This window comes from Ambystoma mexicanum, chromosome 2p (assembly GCF_040938575.1).
Source record: "Ambystoma mexicanum isolate Mex_15411 chromosome 2p, UKY_AmexF1_1, whole genome shotgun sequence".
NCBI lineage: Eukaryota > Metazoa > Chordata > Amphibia > Caudata > Ambystomatidae > Ambystoma > Ambystoma mexicanum.
The window spans coordinates 19,173,322-19,191,741 of record NC_090923.1 but is presented as its reverse complement, the minus strand read 5'-3'; the positions used below and the strand labels follow the sequence as shown (position 1 = coordinate 19,191,741).

Sequence of the window (18,420 nt, the reverse complement as noted above, 5' to 3'; positions counted from 1 at the left end):
CGAGCTCCACGCCGAAAAGCACACCTGCCCTAATGGACAGAGGGCCTGTTTATCCCGTCAATAAATGTTGCAGCTAAAGAACATGTCTGTCCTGCTATGTGTCCAAAATATGGAACGCTTCACGAATTTGCGTGTCATCCTTGCGCAGGGGCCATGCTAATCTTCTCTGTATCGTTCCAATTTTAGTATATGTGCTGCCGAAGCGAGCACAGACTGAAGGTTGACCCAGCCCATACATAAACCCCCCCAGATCTATGATCTCTGGACATAGGGTGGCATACAATGGGCATTTCTTGAGACAGAAAGCGCTTGCTTTTGGGGGAATGATATGAAACGGAGCCAGAGAGCAATGGTCCGCGCTTATTCACTGCTGCGCTGGTCCGAGAGGTGAGTTTTTGTTATTTTTGGAATGCTTGCCGGAGCAATGTAGTTGCAAAGGCTCATGGTGCAGTCTGTATGCAAAGTGATTGATCCCAGCACAATGCCTGGGTGCATTACAGTAGTCCCACAAGCCAGAGGAAACACAGAGGGCCTGCCTGTCAGGGGGCTTTGTTTGGGGGCCCATGGGCTGTTCCAAGAGAAGGCAAGAGGAGGCAGCTGGCCGGCATGTCAGTCCCCCCCCCCGCCCCCAGGGGGCGCAGGATGGCCCCCTGCTTGCATTCAGAGGCTGACTTAAAATGTTCCTTTGGCGGGGCTGGCTTCAGTGCCCTTGGCTTTTAAGTCACCGTGGGTCTGGTTCCCTTTGGCAGGTCCAGGTTCTCCCTTACAACAGCTATGGGCCGGGGGTTAGCTGCATTATCAACAGCGTCAGGGTGTGATGCGCGTGGGCTAGAAAATCAGGTCCAGCAGGGCTTGCAGGCGCACCTACCTCAGAAAGGCCCCTGGAAGGCCTGCGCGGAGGAGGAGGAGGTGGGACACAAGAGGGCCAGTATGAGGCGTCTGACTACGTACGGATCAGAAGATTGTAGGGTCGACTCCTATCTGGCTCGGGTTCATTCCTTGCTTTTTGGGTCCTGCTGTTACATTTAAATCCCTAAGAGCATCTGTGCCTGCAAAGGTGCTTTAATTTCATGGCCGGGCCGTCGGTATAAGAAAGAAAGACTGGCCAAAGTCCATCCTAATACATCAGCAGCAGGGGCCCATCCCGAAAATCCCAACCAGCAGCAAATGCTTTCTGTGTCTGCGCTGTAAAGGGTGGGGGTTGGCTTGTGAACCAGTTGGGAAAATGCCACGTGTCTGTAGCACAGACCCCACCTGCTAAGAAAAGGTTGCTTCTCTCCCCTGATCCGGAACAGCAAAGGCATTCTGAGGTACACTGAAAGCCAAGGGAGAGATGGTGGCCAAGGCCTTGAGGTGCACGTCCCCTGCGCTGCCTGCTGCGCCGGTGGCCTGCCTGCCGCCCTTCACGCCCCTGATCGGCCACGATCGGCCAGAGACCTCTCTGGCCAGTTCTGCGGGCGGGCTTTTTCTCGACCTCAGACACTCAGGGAGACATCATCAGAAGGAGCACCGGAGGAGGGCTTGGCCCTTGCTGTGTGGCCTAGCCCAGCCTGGCCCTTCTCCAACCATCGGGGGCAGCAGCCAGCAGTCAGTGGGCCTGCAGAAATGGGCTCCCAGCAGGCTCTGGCTGACTGATGATTTGAATATGCACCGCCCTCCCTCCCTCCCTCCCTCCCTCTCTCTCTCTCTCTCTCTCTCTCTCTCTCTCTCCCCCTCTCTCTCTACTAACCCTGTTTACTCCACAGTAGCACCAGCACTGAGCTGGAAGCAGGAAGCAGAAACTGCTGCAACCCTGGGAAGGTGTGTCTGGGGCGCTTGGGGGCCTGTCAGCATCAGCAGCAGCAGAGACCAGGCCCTGATAGAGACACGCTGGGGCACGGGGGGGGGGGGTGCTGCAGGATTTCAGTTACCCGTGCAGGCTGCCTGGGCCAGAGAGAACCTCTAGCTTGCAGCCCCCCAAGGAAGGATCCGGGCACCGGAAGGAAACACTGGCTGCTGACTCAGGCCCTGAGCCCCTTTGCACTTTGGCCCGTGAAGCAGATAGGCTGACAGTGATATGCGCTGTTGGCAAATAGCACCTAGGAGAGCTTAGAACTGCCCTGGCATGTAGCAATCATCACCCACTGGGCATAAGCTTGGAGCACTCGCAGCGCTATCTCCAAATAAAACGCACTCTGACGAGCTCCACGCCGAAAAGCACACCTGCCCTAATGGACAGAGGGCCTGTTTATCCCGTCAATAAATGTTGCAGCTAAAGAACATGTCTGTCCTGCTATGTGTCCAAAATATGGAACGCTTCACGAATTTGCGTGTCATCCTTGCGCAGGGGCCATGCTAATCTTCTCTGTATCGTTCCAATTTTAGTATATGTGCTGCCGAAGCGAGCACAGACTGAAGGTTGACCCAGCCCATACATAAACCCCCCCAGATCTATGATCTCTGGACATAGGGTGGCATACAATGGGCATTTCTTGAGACAGAAAGCGCTTGCTTTTGGGGGAATGATATGAAACGGAGGCAGAGAGCAATGGTCCGCGCTTATTCACTGCTGCGCTGGTCCGAGAGGTGAGTTTTTGTTATTTTTGGAATGCTTGCCGGAGCAATGTAGTTGCAAAGGCTCATGGTGCAGTCTGTATGCAAAGTGATTGATCCCAGCACAATGCCTGGGTGCATTACAGTAGTCCCACAAGCCAGAGGAAACACAGAGGGCCTGCCTGTCAGGGGGCTTTGTTTGGGGGCCCATGGGCTGTTCCAAGAGAAGGCAAGAGGAGGCAGCTGGCCGGCATGTCAGTCCCCCCCCCCGCCCCCAGGGGGCGCAGGATGGCCCCCTGCTTGCATTCAGAGGCTGACTTAAAATGTTCCTTTGGCGGGGCTGGCTTCAGTGCCCTTGGCTTTTAAGTCACCGTGGGTCTGGTTCCCTTTGGCAGGTCCAGGTTCTCCCTTACAACAGCTATGGGCCGGGGGTTAGCTGCATTATCAACAGCGTCAGGGTGTGATGCGCGTGGGCTAGAAAATCAGGTCCAGCAGGGCTTGCAGGCGCACCTACCTCAGAAAGGCCCCTGGAAGGCCTGCGCGGAGGAGGATGAGGTGGGACACAAGAGGGCCAGTATGAGGCGTCTGACTACGTACGGATCAGAAGATTGTAGGGTCGACTCCTATCTGGCTCGGGTTCATTCCTTGCTTTTTGGGTCCTGCTGTTACATTTAAATCCCTAAGAGCATCTGTGCCTGCAAAGGTGCTTTAATTTTATGGGCGGGCCGTCGGTATAAGAAAGAAAGACTGGCCAAAGTCCATCCTAATACATCAGCAGCAGGGGCCCATCCCGAAAATCCCAACCAGCAGCAAATGCTTTCTGTGTCTGCGCTGTAAAGGGTGGGGGTTGGCTTGTGAACCAGTTGGGAAAATGCCACGTGTCTGTAGCACAGACCCCACCTGCTAAGAAAAGGTTGCTTCTCTCCCCTGATCCGGAACAGCAAAGGCATTCTGAGGTACACTGAAAGCCAAGGGAGAGATGGTGGCCAAGGCCTTGAGGTGCACGTCCCCTGCGCTGCCTGCTGCGCCGGTGGCCTGCCTGCCGCCCTTCACGCCCCTGATCGGCCACGATCGGCCAGAGACCTCTCTGGCCAGTTCTGCGGGCGGGCTTTTTCTCGACCTCAGACACTCAGGGAGACATCATCAGAAGGAGCACCGGAGGAGGGCTTGGCCCTTGCTGTGTGGCCTAGCCCAGCCTGGCCCTTCTCCAACCATCGGGGGCAGCAGCCAGCAGTCAGTGGGCCTGCAGAAATGGGCTCCCAGCAGGCTCTGGCTGACTGATGATTTGAATATGCACCGCCCTCCCTCCCTCCCTCCCTCCCTCTCTCTCTCTCTCTCTCTCTCCCCCTCTCTCTCTACTAACCCTGTTTACTCCACAGTAGCACCAGCACTGAGCTGGAAGCAGGAAGCAGAAACTGCTGCAACCCTGGGAAGGTGTGTCTGGGGCGCTTGGGGGCCTGTCAGCATCAGCAGCAGCAGAGACCAGGCCCTGATAGAGACACGCTGGGGCACGGGGGGGGGGGGTGCTGCAGGATATCAGTTACCCGTGCAGGCTGCCTGGGCCAGAGAGAACCTCTAGCTTGCAGCCCCCCAAGGAAGGATCCGGGCACCGGAAGGAAACACTGGCTGCTGACTCAGGCCCTGAGCCCCTTTGCACTTTGGCCCGTGAAGCAGATAGGCTGACAGTGATATGCGCTGTTGGCAAATAGCACCTAGGAGAGCTTAGAACTGCCCTGGCATGTAGCAATCATCACCCACTGGGCATAAGCTTGGAGCACTCGCAGCGCTATCTCCAAATAAAACGCACTCTGACGAGCTCCACGCCGAAAAGCACACCTGCCCTAATGGACAGAGGGCCTGTTTATCCCGTCAATAAATGTTGCAGCTAAAGAACATGTCTGTCCTGCTATGTGTCCAAAATATGGAACGCTTCACGAATTTGCGTGTCATCCTTGCGCAGGGGCCATGCTAATCTTCTCTGTATCGTTCCAATTTTAGTATATGTGCTGCCGAAGCGAGCACAGACTGAAGGTTGACCCAGCCCATACATAAACCCCCCCAGATCTATGATCTCTGGACATAGGGTGGCATACAATGGGCATTTCTTGAGACAGAAAGCGCTTGCTTTTGGGGGAATGATATGAAACGGAGCCAGAGAGCAATGGTCCGCGCTTATTCACTGCTGCGCTGGTCCGAGAGGTGAGTTTTTGTTATTTTTGGAATGCTTGCCGGAGCAATGTAGTTGCAAAGGCTCATGGTGCAGTCTGTATGCAAAGTGATTGATCCCAGCACAATGCCTGGGTGCATTACAGTAGTCCCACAAGCCAGAGGAAACACAGAGGGCCTGCCTGTCAGGGGGCTTTGTTTGGGGGCCCATGGGCTGTTCCAAGAGAAGGCAAGAGGAGGCAGCTGGCCGGCATGTCAGTCCCCCCCCCCGCCCCCAGGGGGCGCAGGATGGCCCCCTGCTTGCATTCAGAGGCTGACTTAAAATGTTCCTTTGGCGGGGCTGGCTTCAGTGCCCTTGGCTTTTAAGTCACCGTGGGTCTGGTTCCCTTTGGCAGGTCCAGGTTCTCCCTTACAACAGCTATGGGCCGGGGGTTAGCTGCATTATCAACAGCGTCAGGGTGTGATGCGCGTGGGCTAGAAAATCAGGTCCAGCAGGGCTTGCAGGCGCACCTACCTCAGAAAGGCCCCTGGAAGGCCTGCGCGGAGGAGGAGGAGGTGGGACACAAGAGGGCCAGTATGAGGCGTCTGACTACGTACGGATCAGAAGATTGTAGGGTCGACTCCTATCTGGCTCGGGTTCATTCCTTGCTTTTTGGGTCCTGCTGTTACATTTAAATCCCTAAGAGCATCTGTGCCTGCAAAGGTGCTTTAATTTTATGGCCGGGCCGTCGGTATAAGAAAGAAAGACTGGCCAAAGTCCATCCTAATACATCAGCAGCAGGGGCCCATCCCGAAAATCCCAACCAGCAGCAAATGCTTTCTGTGTCTGCGCTGTAAAGGGTGGGGGTTGGCTTGTGAACCAGTTGGGAAAATGCCACGTGTCTGTAGCACAGACCCCACCTGCTAAGAAAAGGTTGCTTCTCTCCCCTGATCCGGAACAGCAAAGGCATTCTGAGGTACACTGAAAGCCAAGGGAGAGATGGTGGCCAAGGCCTTGAGGTGCACGTCCCCTGCGCTGCCTGCTGCGCCGGTGGCCTGCCTGCCGCCCTTCACGCCCAGAGACCTCTCTGGCCAGTTCTGCGGGCGGGCTTTTTCTCGACCTCAGACACTCAGGGAGACATCATCAGAAGGAGCACCGGAGGAGGGCTTGGCCCTTGCTGTGTGGCCTAGCCCAGCCTGGCCCTTCTCCAACCATCGGGGGCAGCAGCCAGCAGTCAGTGGGCCTGCAGAAATGGGCTCCCAGCAGGCTCTGGCTGACTGATGATTTGAATATGCACCGCCCTCCCTCCCTCCCTCCCTCCCTCCCTCTCTCTCTCTCTCTCTCTCTCTCTCCCCCTCTCTCTCTACTAACCCTGTTTACTCCACAGTAGCACCAGCACTGAGCTGGAAGCAGGAAGCAGAAACTGCTGCAACCCTGGGAAGGTGTGTCTGGGGCGCTTGGGGGCCTGTCAGCATCAGCAGCAGCAGAGACCAGGCCCTGATAGAGACACGCTGGGGCACGGGGGGGGGGGTGCTGCAGGATTTCAGTTACCCGTGCAGGCTGCCTGGGCCAGAGAGAACCTCTAGCTTGCAGCCCCCCAAGGAAGGATCCGGGCACCGGAAGGAAACACTGGCTGCTGACTCAGGCCCTGAGCCCCTTTGCACTTTGGCCCGTGAAGCAGATAGGCTGACAGTGATATGCGCTGTTGGCAAATAGCACCTAGGAGAGCTTAGAACTGCCCTGGCATGTAGCAATCATCACCCACTGGGCATAAGCTTGGAGCACTCGCAGCGCTATCTCCAAATAAAACGCACTCTGACGAGCTCCACGCCGAAAAGCATACCTGCCCTAATGGACAGAGGGCCTGTTTATCCCGTCAATAAATGTTGCAGCTAAAGAACATGTCTGTCCTGCTATGTGTCCAAAATATGGAACGCTTCACGAATTTGCGTGTCATCCTTGCGCAGGGGCCATGCTAATCTTCTCTGTATCGTTCCAATTTTAGTATATGTGCTGCCGAAGCGAGCACAGACTGAAGGTTGACCCAGCCCATACATAAACCCCCCCAGATCTATGATCTCTGGACATAGGGTGGCATACAATGGGCATTTCTTGAGACAGAAAGCGCTTGCTTTTGGGGGAATGATATGAAACGGAGGCAGAGAGCAATGGTCCGCGCTTATTCACTGCTGCGCTGGTCCGAGAGGTGAGTTTTTGTTATTTTTGGAATGCTTGCCGGAGCAATGTAGTTGCAAAGGCTCATGGTGCAGTCTGTATGCAAAGTGATTGATCCCAGCACAATGCCTGGGTGCATTACAGTAGTCCCACAAGCCAGAGGAAACACAGAGGGCCTGCCTGTCAGGGGGCTTTGTTTGGGGGCCCATGGGCTGTTCCAAGAGGAGGCAAGAGGAGGCAGCTGGCCGGCATGTCAGTCCCCCCAGGGGGCGCAGGATGGCCGCCTGCTTGCATTCAGAGGCTGACTTAAAATGTTCCTTTGGCGGGGCTGGCTTCAGTGCCCTTGGCTTTTAAGTCACCGTGGGTCTGGTTCCCTTTGGCAGGTCCAGGTTCTCCCTTACAACAGCTATGGGCCGGGGGTTAGCTGCATTATCAACAGCGTCAGGGTGTGAGACGCGTGGGCTAGAAAATCAGGTCCAGCAGCGCTTGCAGGCGCACCTACCTCAGAAAGGCCCCTGGAAGGACTGCGCGGAGGAGGAGGTGAGACACAAGAGGGCCAGTATGAGGCGTCTGACTACGTACGGATCAGAAGATTGTAGGGTCGACTCCTATCTGGCTCGGGTTCATTCCTTGCTTTTTGGGTCCTGCTGTTACATTTAAATCCCTAAGAGCATCTGTGCCTGCAAAGGTGCTTTAATTTTATGGGCGGGCCGTCGGTATAAGAAAGAAAGACTGGCCAAAGTCCATCCTAATACATCAGCAGCAGGGGCCCATCCCGAAAATCCCAACCAGCAGCAAATGCTTTCTGTGTCTGCGCTATAAAGGGTGGGGGTTGGCTTGTGAACCAGTTGGGAAAATGCCACGTGTCTGTAGCACAGACCCCACCTGCTAAGAAAAGGTTGCTTCTCTCCCCTGATCCGGAACAGCAAAGGCATTCTGAGGTACACTGAAAGCCAAGGGAGAGATGGTGGCCAAGGCCTTGAGGTGCACGTCCCCTGCGCTGCCTGCTGCGCCGGTGGCCTGCCTGCCTGCCGCCCTTCACGCCCCTGATCGGCCAGAGACCTCTCTGGCCAGTTCTGCGGGCGGGCTTTTTCTCGACCTCAGACACTCAGGGAGACATCATCAGAAGGAGCACCGGAGGAGGGCTTGGCCCTTGCTGTGTGGCCTAGCCCAGCCTGGCCCTTCTCCAACCATCGGGGGCAGCAGCCAGCAGTCAGTGGGCCTGCAGAAATGGGCTCCCAGCAGGCTCTGGCTGACTGATGATTTGAATATGCACCGCCCTCCCTCCCTCCCTCCCTCCCTCCCTCCCTCTCTCTCTCTCTCTCTCTCTCCCCCTCTCTCTCTACTAACCCTGTTTACTCCACAGTAGCACCAGCACTGAGCTGGAAGCAGGAAGCAGAAACTGCTGCAACCCTGGGAAGGTGTGTCTGGGGCGCTTGGGGGCCTGTCAGCATCAGCAGCAGCAGAGACCAGGCCCTGATAGAGACACGCTGGGGCACGGGGGGGGGGGGTGCTGCAGGATTTCAGTTACCCGTGCAGGCTGCCTGGGCCAGAGAGAACCTCTAGCTTGCAGCCCCCCAAGGAAGGATCCGGGCACCGGAAGGAAACACTGGCTGCTGACTCAGGCCCTGAGCCCCTTTGCACTTTGGCCCGTGAAGCAGATAGGCTGACAGTGATATGCGCTGTTGGCAAATAGCACCTAGGAGAGCTTAGAACTGCCCTGGCATGTAGCAATCATCACCCACTGGGCATAAGCTTGGAGCACTCGCAGCGCTATCTCCAAATAAAACGCACTCTGACGAGCTCCACGCCGAAAAGCACACCTGCCCTAATGGACAGAGGGCCTGTTTATCCCGTCAATAAATGTTGCAGCTAAAGAACATGTCTGTCCTGCTATGTGTCCAAAATATGGAACGCTTCACGAATTTGCGTGTCATCCTTGCGCAGGGGCCATGCTAATCTTCTCTGTATCGTTCCAATTTTAGTATATGTGCTGCCGAAGCGAGCACAGACTGAAGGTTGACCCAGCCCATACATAAACCCCCCCAGATCTATGATCTCTGGACATAGGGTGGCATACAATGGGCATTTCTTGAGACAGAAAGCGCTTGCTTTTGGGGGAATGATATGAAACGGAGGCAGAGAGCAATGGTCCGCGCTTATTCACTGCTGCGCTGGTCCGAGAGGTGAGTTTTTGTTATTTTTGGAATGCTTGCCGGAGCAATGTAGTTGCAAAGGCTCATGGTGCAGTCTGTATGCAAAGTGATTGATCCCAGCACAATGCCTGGGTGCATTACAGTAGTCCCACAAGCCAGAGGAAACACAGAGGGCCTGCCTGTCAGGGGGCTTTGTTTGGGGGCCCATGGGCTGTTCCAAGAGAAGGCAAGAGGAGGCAGCTGGCCGGCATGTCAGTCCCCCCCCCCGCCCCCAGGGGGCGCAGGATGGCCCCCTGCTTGCATTCAGAGGCTGACTTAAAATGTTCCTTTGGCGGGGCTGGCTTCAGTGCCCTTGGCTTTTAAGTCACCGTGGGTCTGGTTCCCTTTGGCAGGTCCAGGTTCTCCCTTACAACAGCTATGGGCCGGGGGTTAGCTGCATTATCAACAGCGTCAGGGTGTGATGCGCGTGGGCTAGAAAATCAGGTCCAGCAGGGCTTGCAGGCGCACCTACCTCAGAAAGGCCCCTGGAAGGCCTGCGCGGAGGAGGATGAGGTGGGACACAAGAGGGCCAGTATGAGGCGTCTGACTACGTACGGATCAGAAGATTGTAGGGTCGACTCCTATCTGGCTCGGGTTCATTCCTTGCTTTTTGGGTCCTGCTGTTACATTTAAATCCCTAAGAGCATCTGTGCCTGCAAAGGTGCTTTAATTTTATGGGCGGGCCGTCGGTATAAGAAAGAAAGACTGGCCAAAGTCCATCCTAATACATCAGCAGCAGGGGCCCATCCCGAAAATCCCAACCAGCAGCAAATGCTTTCTGTGTCTGCGCTGTAAAGGGTGGGGGTTGGCTTGTGAACCAGTTGGGAAAATGCCACGTGTCTGTAGCACAGACCCCACCTGCTAAGAAAAGGTTGCTTCTCTCCCCTGATCCGGAACAGCAAAGGCATTCTGAGGTACACTGAAAGCCAAGGGAGAGATGGTGGCCAAGGCCTTGAGGTGCACGTCCCCTGCGCTGCCTGCTGCGCCGGTGGCCTGCCTGCCGCCCTTCACGCCCCTGATCGGCCACGATCGGCCAGAGACCTCTCTGGCCAGTTCTGCGGGCGGGCTTTTTCTCGACCTCAGACACTCAGGGAGACATCATCAGAAGGAGCACCGGAGGAGGGCTTGGCCCTTGCTGTGTGGCCTAGCCCAGCCTGGCCCTTCTCCAACCATCGGGGGCAGCAGCCAGCAGTCAGTGGGCCTGCAGAAATGGGCTCCCAGCAGGCTCTGGCTGACTGATGATTTGAATATGCACCGCCCTCCCTCCCTCCCTCCCTCCCTCCCTCTCTCTCTCTCTCTCTCTCTCCCCCTCTCTCTCTACTAACCCTGTTTACTCCACAGTAGCACCAGCACTGAGCTGGAAGCAGGAAGCAGAAACTGCTGCAACCCTGGGAAGGTGTGTCTGGGGCGCTTGGGGGCCTGTCAGCATCAGCAGCAGCAGAGACCAGGCCCTGATAGAGACACGCTGGGGCACGGGGGGGGGGGGTGCTGCAGGATATCAGTTACCCGTGCAGGCTGCCTGGGCCAGAGAGAACCTCTAGCTTGCAGCCCCCCAAGGAAGGATCCGGGCACCGGAAGGAAACACTGGCTGCTGACTCAGGCCCTGAGCCCCTTTGCACTTTGGCCCGTGAAGCAGATAGGCTGACAGTGATATGCGCTGTTGGCAAATAGCACCTAGGAGAGCTTAGAACTGCCCTGGCATGTAGCAATCATCACCCACTGGGCATAAGCTTGGAGCACTCGCAGCGCTATCTCCAAATAAAACGCACTCTGACGAGCTCCACGCCGAAAAGCACACCTGCCCTAATGGACAGAGGGCCTGTTTATCCCGTCAATAAATGTTGCAGCTAAAGAACATGTCTGTCCTGCTATGTGTCCAAAATATGGAACGCTTCACGAATTTGCGTGTCATCCTTGCGCAGGGGCCATGCTAATCTTCTCTGTATCGTTCCAATTTTAGTATATGTGCTGCCGAAGCGAGCACAGACTGAAGGTTGACCCAGCCCATACATAAACCCCCCCAGATCTATGATCTCTGGACATAGGGTGGCATACAATGGGCATTTCTTGAGACAGAAAGCGCTTGCTTTTGGGGGAATGATATGAAACGGAGCCAGAGAGCAATGGTCCGCGCTTATTCACTGCTGCGCTGGTCCGAGAGGTGAGTTTTTGTTATTTTTGGAATGCTTGCCGGAGCAATGTAGTTGCAAAGGCTCATGGTGCAGTCTGTATGCAAAGTGATTGATCCCAGCACAATGCCTGGGTGCATTACAGTAGTCCCACAAGCCAGAGGAAACACAGAGGGCCTGCCTGTCAGGGGGCTTTGTTTGGGGGCCCATGGGCTGTTCCAAGAGAAGGCAAGAGGAGGCAGCTGGCCGGCATGTCAGTCCCCCCCCCCGCCCCCAGGGGGCGCAGGATGGCCCCCTGCTTGCATTCAGAGGCTGACTTAAAATGTTCCTTTGGCGGGGCTGGCTTCAGTGCCCTTGGCTTTTAAGTCACCGTGGGTCTGGTTCCCTTTGGCAGGTCCAGGTTCTCCCTTACAACAGCTATGGGCCGGGGGTTAGCTGCATTATCAACAGCGTCAGGGTGTGATGCGCGTGGGCTAGAAAATCAGGTCCAGCAGGGCTTGCAGGCGCACCTACCTCAGAAAGGCCCCTGGAAGGCCTGCGCGGAGGAGGAGGAGGTGGGACACAAGAGGGCCAGTATGAGGCGTCTGACTACGTACGGATCAGAAGATTGTAGGGTCGACTCCTATCTGGCTCGGGTTCATTCCTTGCTTTTTGGGTCCTGCTGTTACATTTAAATCCCTAAGAGCATCTGTGCCTGCAAAGGTGCTTTAATTTCATGGCCGGGCCGTCGGTATAAGAAAGAAAGACTGGCCAAAGTCCATCCTAATACATCAGCAGCAGGGGCCCATCCCGAAAATCCCAACCAGCAGCAAATGCTTTCTGTGTCTGCGCTGTAAAGGGTGGGGGTTGGCTTGTGAACCAGTTGGGAAAATGCCACGTGTCTGTAGCACAGACCCCACCTGCTAAGAAAAGGTTGCTTCTCTCCCCTGATCCGGAACAGCAAAGGCATTCTGAGGTACACTGAAAGCCAAGGGAGAGATGGTGGCCAAGGCCTTGAGGTGCACGTCCCCTGCGCTGCCTGCTGCGCCGGTGGCCTGCCTGCCGCCCTTCACGCCCAGAGACCTCTCTGGCCAGTTCTGCGGGCGGGCTTTTTCTCGACCTCAGACACTCAGGGAGACATCATCAGAAGGAGCACCGGAGGAGGGCTTGGCCCTTGCTGTGTGGCCTAGCCCAGCCTGGCCCTTCTCCAACCATCGGGGGCAGCAGCCAGCAGTCAGTGGGCCTGCAGAAATGGGCTCCCAGCAGGCTCTGGCTGACTGATGATTTGAATATGCACCGCCCTCCCTCCCTCCCTCCCTCCCTCCCTCTCTCTCTCTCTCTCTCTCTCTCTCCCCCTCTCTCTCTACTAACCCTGTTTACTCCACAGTAGCACCAGCACTGAGCTGGAAGCAGGAAGCAGAAACTGCTGCAACCCTGGGAAGGTGTGTCTGGGGCGCTTGGGGGCCTGTCAGCATCAGCAGCAGCAGAGACCAGGCCCTGATAGAGACACGCTGGGGCACGGGGGGGGGGGTGCTGCAGGATTTCAGTTACCCGTGCAGGCTGCCTGGGCCAGAGAGAACCTCTAGCTTGCAGCCCCCCAAGGAAGGATCCGGGCACCGGAAGGAAACACTGGCTGCTGACTCAGGCCCTGAGCCCCTTTGCACTTTGGCCCGTGAAGCAGATAGGCTGACAGTGATATGCGCTGTTGGCAAATAGCACCTAGGAGAGCTTAGAACTGCCCTGGCATGTAGCAATCATCACCCACTGGGCATAAGCTTGGAGCACTCGCAGCGCTATCTCCAAATAAAACGCACTCTGACGAGCTCCACGCCGAAAAGCATACCTGCCCTAATGGACAGAGGGCCTGTTTATCCCGTCAATAAATGTTGCAGCTAAAGAACATGTCTGTCCTGCTATGTGTCCAAAATATGGAACGCTTCACGAATTTGCGTGTCATCCTTGCGCAGGGGCCATGCTAATCTTCTCTGTATCGTTCCAATTTTAGTATATGTGCTGCCGAAGCGAGCACAGACTGAAGGTTGACCCAGCCCATACATAAACCCCCCCAGATCTATGATCTCTGGACATAGGGTGGCATACAATGGGCATTTCTTGAGACAGAAAGCGCTTGCTTTTGGGGGAATGATATGAAACGGAGGCAGAGAGCAATGGTCCGCGCTTATTCACTGCTGCGCTGGTCCGAGAGGTGAGTTTTTGTTATTTTTGGAATGCTTGCCGGAGCAATGTAGTTGCAAAGGCTCATGGTGCAGTCTGTATGCAAAGTGATTGATCCCAGCACAATGCCTGGGTGCATTACAGTAGTCCCACAAGCCAGAGGAAACACAGAGGGCCTGCCTGTCAGGGGGCTTTGTTTGGGGGCCCATGGGCTGTTCCAAGAGGAGGCAAGAGGAGGCAGCTGGCCGGCATGTCAGTCCCCCCAGGGGGCGCAGGATGGCCGCCTGCTTGCATTCAGAGGCTGACTTAAAATGTTCCTTTGGCGGGGCTGGCTTCAGTGCCCTTGGCTTTTAAGTCACCGTGGGTCTGGTTCCCTTTGGCAGGTCCAGGTTCTCCCTTACAACAGCTATGGGCCGGGGGTTAGCTGCATTATCAACAGCGTCAGGGTGTGAGACGCGTGGGCTAGAAAATCAGGTCCAGCAGCGCTTGCAGGCGCACCTACCTCAGAAAGGCCCCTGGAAGGACTGCGCGGAGGAGGAGGTGAGACACAAGAGGGCCAGTATGAGGCGTCTGACTACGTACGGATCAGAAGATTGTAGGGTCGACTCCTATCTGGCTCGGGTTCATTCCTTGCTTTTTGGGTCCTGCTGTTACATTTAAATCCCTAAGAGCATCTGTGCCTGCAAAGGTGCTTTAATTTTATGGGCGGGCCGTCGGTATAAGAAAGAAAGACTGGCCAAAGTCCATCCTAATACATCAGCAGCAGGGGCCCATCCCGAAAATCCCAACCAGCAGCAAATGCTTTCTGTGTCTGCGCTATAAAGGGTGGGGGTTGGCTTGTGAACCAGTTGGGAAAATGCCACGTGTCTGTAGCACAGACCCCACCTGCTAAGAAAAGGTTGCTTCTCTCCCCTGATCCGGAACAGCAAAGGCATTCTGAGGTACACTGAAAGCCAAGGGAGAGATGGTGGCCAAGGCCTTGAGGTGCACGTCCCCTGCGCTGCCTGCTGCGCCGGTGGCCTGCCTGCCTGCCGCCCTTCACGCCCCTGATCGGCCAGAGACCTCTCTGGCCAGTTCTGCGGGCGGGCTTTTTCTCGACCTCAGACACTCAGGGAGACATCATCAGAAGGAGCACCGGAGGAGGGCTTGGCCCTTGCTGTGTGGCCTAGCCCAGCCTGGCCCTTCTCCAACCATCGGGGGCAGCAGCCAGCAGTCAGTGGGCCTGCAGAAATGGGCTCCCAGCAGGCTCTGGCTGACTGATGATTTGAATATGCACCGCCCTCCCTCCCTCCCTCCCTCCCTCCCTCCCTCTCTCTCTCTCTCTCTCTCTCCCCCTCTCTCTCTACTAACCCTGTTTACTCCACAGTAGCACCAGCACTGAGCTGGAAGCAGGAAGCAGAAACTGCTGCAACCCTGGGAAGGTGTGTCTGGGGCGCTTGGGGGCCTGTCAGCATCAGCAGCAGCAGAGACCAGGCCCTGATAGAGACACGCTGGGGCACGGGGGGGGGGGGTGCTGCAGGATTTCAGTTACCCGTGCAGGCTGCCTGGGCCAGAGAGAACCTCTAGCTTGCAGCCCCCCAAGGAAGGATCCGGGCACCGGAAGGAAACACTGGCTGCTGACTCAGGCCCTGAGCCCCTTTGCACTTTGGCCCGTGAAGCAGATAGGCTGACAGTGATATGCGCTGTTGGCAAATAGCACCTAGGAGAGCTTAGAACTGCCCTGGCATGTAGCAATCATCACCCACTGGGCATAAGCTTGGAGCACTCGCAGCGCTATCTCCAAATAAAACGCACTCTGACGAGCTCCACGCCGAAAAGCACACCTGCCCTAATGGACAGAGGGCCTGTTTATCCCGTCAATAAATGTTGCAGCTAAAGAACATGTCTGTCCTGCTATGTGTCCAAAATATGGAACGCTTCACGAATTTGCGTGTCATCCTTGCGCAGGGGCCATGCTAATCTTCTCTGTATCGTTCCAATTTTAGTATATGTGCTGCCGAAGCGAGCACAGACTGAAGGTTGACCCAGCCCATACATAAACCCCCCCAGATCTATGATCTCTGGACATAGGGTGGCATACAATGGGCATTTCTTGAGACAGAAAGCGCTTGCTTTTGGGGGAATGATATGAAACGGAGGCAGAGAGCAATGGTCCGCGCTTATTCACTGCTGCGCTGGTCCGAGAGGTGAGTTTTTGTTATTTTTGGAATGCTTGCCGGAGCAATGTAGTTGCAAAGGCTCATGGTGCAGTCTGTATGCAAAGTGATTGATCCCAGCACAATGCCTGGGTGCATTACAGTAGTCCCACAAGCCAGAGGAAACACAGAGGGCCTGCCTGTCAGGGGGCTTTGTTTGGGGGCCCATGGGCTGTTCCAAGAGAAGGCAAGAGGAGGCAGCTGGCCGGCATGTCAGTCCCCCCCCCCGCCCCCAGGGGGCGCAGGATGGCCCCCTGCTTGCATTCAGAGGCTGACTTAAAATGTTCCTTTGGCGGGGCTGGCTTCAGTGCCCTTGGCTTTTAAGTCACCGTGGGTCTGGTTCCCTTTGGCAGGTCCAGGTTCTCCCTTACAACAGCTATGGGCCGGGGGTTAGCTGCATTATCAACAGCGTCAGGGTGTGATGCGCGTGGGCTAGAAAATCAGGTCCAGCAGGGCTTGCAGGCGCACCTACCTCAGAAAGGCCCCTGGAAGGCCTGCGCGGAGGAGGATGAGGTGGGACACAAGAGGGCCAGTATGAGGCGTCTGACTACGTACGGATCAGAAGATTGTAGGGTCGACTCCTATCTGGCTCGGGTTCATTCCTTGCTTTTTGGGTCCTGCTGTTACATTTAAATCCCTAAGAGCATCTGTGCCTGCAAAGGTGCTTTAATTTTATGGGCGGGCCGTCGGTATAAGAAAGAAAGACTGGCCAAAGTCCATCCTAATACATCAGCAGCAGGGGCCCATCCCGAAAATCCCAACCAGCAGCAAATGCTTTCTGTGTCTGCGCTGTAAAGGGTGGGGGTTGGCTTGTGAACCAGTTGGGAAAATGCCACGTGTCTGTAGCACAGACCCCACCTGCTAAGAAAAGGTTGCTTCTCTCCCCTGATCCGGAACAGCAAAGGCATTCTGAGGTACACTGAAAGCCAAGGGAGAGATGGTGGCCAAGGCCTTGAGGTGCACGTCCCCTGCGCTGCCTGCTGCGCCGGTGGCCTGCCTGCCGCCCTTCACGCCCCTGATCGGCCACGATCGGCCAGAGACCTATCTGGCCAGTTCTGCGGGCGGGCTTTTTCTCGACCTCAGACACTCAGGGAGACATCATCAGAAGGAGCACCGGAGGAGGGCTTGGCCCTTGCTGTGTGGCCTAGCCCAGCCTGGCCCTTCTCCAACCATCGGGGGCAGCAGCCAGCAGTCAGTGGGCCTGCAGAAATGGGCTCCCAGCAGGCTCTGGCTGACTGATGATTTGAATATGCACCGCCCTCCCTCCCTCCCTCCCTCCCTCCCTCTCTCTCTCTCTCTCTCTCTCCCCCTCTCTCTCTACTAACCCTGTTTACTCCACAGTAGCACCAGCACTGAGCTGGAAGCAGGAAGCAGAAACTGCTGCAACCCTGGGAAGGTGTGTCTGGGGCGCTTGGGGGCCTGTCAGCATCAGCAGCAGCAGAGACCAGGCCCTGATAGAGACACGCTGGGGCACGGGGGGGGGGGGGTGCTGCAGGATATCAGTTACCCGTGCAGGCTGCCTGGGCCAGAGAGAACCTCTAGCTTGCAGCCCCCCAAGGAAGGATCCGGGCACCGGAAGGAAACACTGGCTGCTGACTCAGGCCCTGAGCCCCTTTGCACTTTGGCCCGTGAAGCAGATAGGCTGACAGTGATATGCGCTGTTGGCAAATAGCACCTAGGAGAGCTTAGAACTGCCCTGGCATGTAGCAATCATCACCCACTGGGCATAAGCTTGGAGCACTCGCAGCGCTATCTCCAAATAAAACGCACTCTGACGAGCTCCACGCCGAAAAGCACACCTGCCCTAATGGACAGAGGGCCTGTTTATCCCGTCAATAAATGTTGCAGCTAAAGAACATGTCTGTCCTGCTATGTGTCCAAAATATGGAACGCTTCACGAATTTGCGTGTCATCCTTGCGCAGGGGCCATGCTAATCTTCTCTGTATCGTTCCAATTTTAGTATATGTGCTGCCGAAGCGAGCACAGACTGAAGGTTGACCCAGCCCATACATAAACCCCCCCAGATCTATGATCTCTGGACATAGGGTGGCATACAATGGGCATTTCTTGAGACAGAAAGCGCTTGCTTTTGGGGGAATGATATGAAACGGAGCCAGAGAGCAATGGTCCGCGCTTATTCACTGCTGCGCTGGTCCGAGAGGTGAGTTTTTGTTATTTTTGGAATGCTTGCCGGAGCAATGTAGTTGCAAAGGCTCATGGTGCAGTCTGTATGCAAAGTGATTGATCCCAGCACAATGCCTGGGTGCATTACAGTAGTCCCACAAGCCAGAGGAAACACAGAGGGCCTGCCTGTCAGGGGGCTTTGTTTGGGGGCCCATGGGCTGTTCCAAGAGAAGGCAAGAGGAGGCAGCTGGCCGGCATGTCAGTCCCCCCCCCCGCCCCCAGGGGGCGCAGGATGGCCCCCTGCTTGCATTCAGAGGCTGACTTAAAATGTTCCTTTGGCGGGGCTGGCTTCAGTGCCCTTGGCTTTTAAGTCACCGTGGGTCTGGTTCCCTTTGGCAGGTCCAGGTTCTCCCTTACAACAGCTATGGGCCGGGGGTTAGCTGCATTATCAACAGCGTCAGGGTGTGATGCGCGTGGGCTAGAAAATCAGGTCCAGCAGGGCTTGCAGGCGCACCTACCTCAGAAAGGCCCCTGGAAGGCCTGCGCGGAGGAGGAGGAGGTGGGACACAAGAGGGCCAGTATGAGGCGTCTGACTACGTACGGATCAGAAGATTGTAGGGTCGACTCCTATCTGGCTCGGGTTCATTCCTTGCTTTTTGGGTCCTGCTGTTACATTTAAATCCCTAAGAGCATCTGTGCCTGCAAAGGTGCTTTAATTTCATGGCCGGGCCGTCGGTATAAGAAAGAAAGACTGGCCAAAGTCCATCCT

At 56.0% G+C, this 18,420-nt stretch overlaps 9 non-coding genes across 9 annotated transcripts; all 9 read right to left on the bottom strand.

Moving 5' to 3' along the window:
- Positions 1–103: 103 nt before the first annotated feature.
- Positions 104–210, bottom strand: LOC138568440 (U6 spliceosomal RNA). The gene has a single exon (XR_011302777.1). It is a non-coding gene; the product is annotated as a U6 spliceosomal RNA (small nuclear RNA).
- Positions 211–2,281: 2,071 nt separating this feature from the next.
- LOC138568439 (U6 spliceosomal RNA) lies at positions 2,282–2,388 on the bottom strand. The gene has a single exon (XR_011302776.1). It is a non-coding gene; the product is annotated as a U6 spliceosomal RNA (small nuclear RNA).
- Positions 2,389–4,447: 2,059 nt separating this feature from the next.
- LOC138568438 (U6 spliceosomal RNA) lies at positions 4,448–4,554 on the bottom strand. Its single transcript, XR_011302775.1, has one exon. It is a non-coding gene; the product is annotated as a U6 spliceosomal RNA (small nuclear RNA).
- A 2,046-nt stretch (positions 4,555–6,600) lies between these two features.
- Positions 6,601–6,707, bottom strand: LOC138568437 (U6 spliceosomal RNA). Its single transcript, XR_011302774.1, has one exon. It is a non-coding gene; the product is annotated as a U6 spliceosomal RNA (small nuclear RNA).
- Positions 6,708–8,755: 2,048 nt separating this feature from the next.
- On the bottom strand, positions 8,756–8,862 carry LOC138568436 (U6 spliceosomal RNA). The gene has a single exon (XR_011302773.1). It is a non-coding gene; the product is annotated as a U6 spliceosomal RNA (small nuclear RNA).
- A 2,063-nt stretch (positions 8,863–10,925) lies between these two features.
- On the bottom strand, positions 10,926–11,032 carry LOC138568435 (U6 spliceosomal RNA). The gene has a single exon (XR_011302772.1). It is a non-coding gene; the product is annotated as a U6 spliceosomal RNA (small nuclear RNA).
- A 2,046-nt stretch (positions 11,033–13,078) lies between these two features.
- Positions 13,079–13,185, bottom strand: LOC138568434 (U6 spliceosomal RNA). The gene has a single exon (XR_011302771.1). It is a non-coding gene; the product is annotated as a U6 spliceosomal RNA (small nuclear RNA).
- Positions 13,186–15,233: 2,048 nt separating this feature from the next.
- LOC138568432 (U6 spliceosomal RNA) lies at positions 15,234–15,340 on the bottom strand. Its single transcript, XR_011302769.1, has one exon. It is a non-coding gene; the product is annotated as a U6 spliceosomal RNA (small nuclear RNA).
- Positions 15,341–17,404: 2,064 nt separating this feature from the next.
- On the bottom strand, positions 17,405–17,511 carry LOC138568431 (U6 spliceosomal RNA). The gene has a single exon (XR_011302768.1). It is a non-coding gene; the product is annotated as a U6 spliceosomal RNA (small nuclear RNA).
- Between the last annotated feature and the right edge of the window lie 909 nt (positions 17,512–18,420).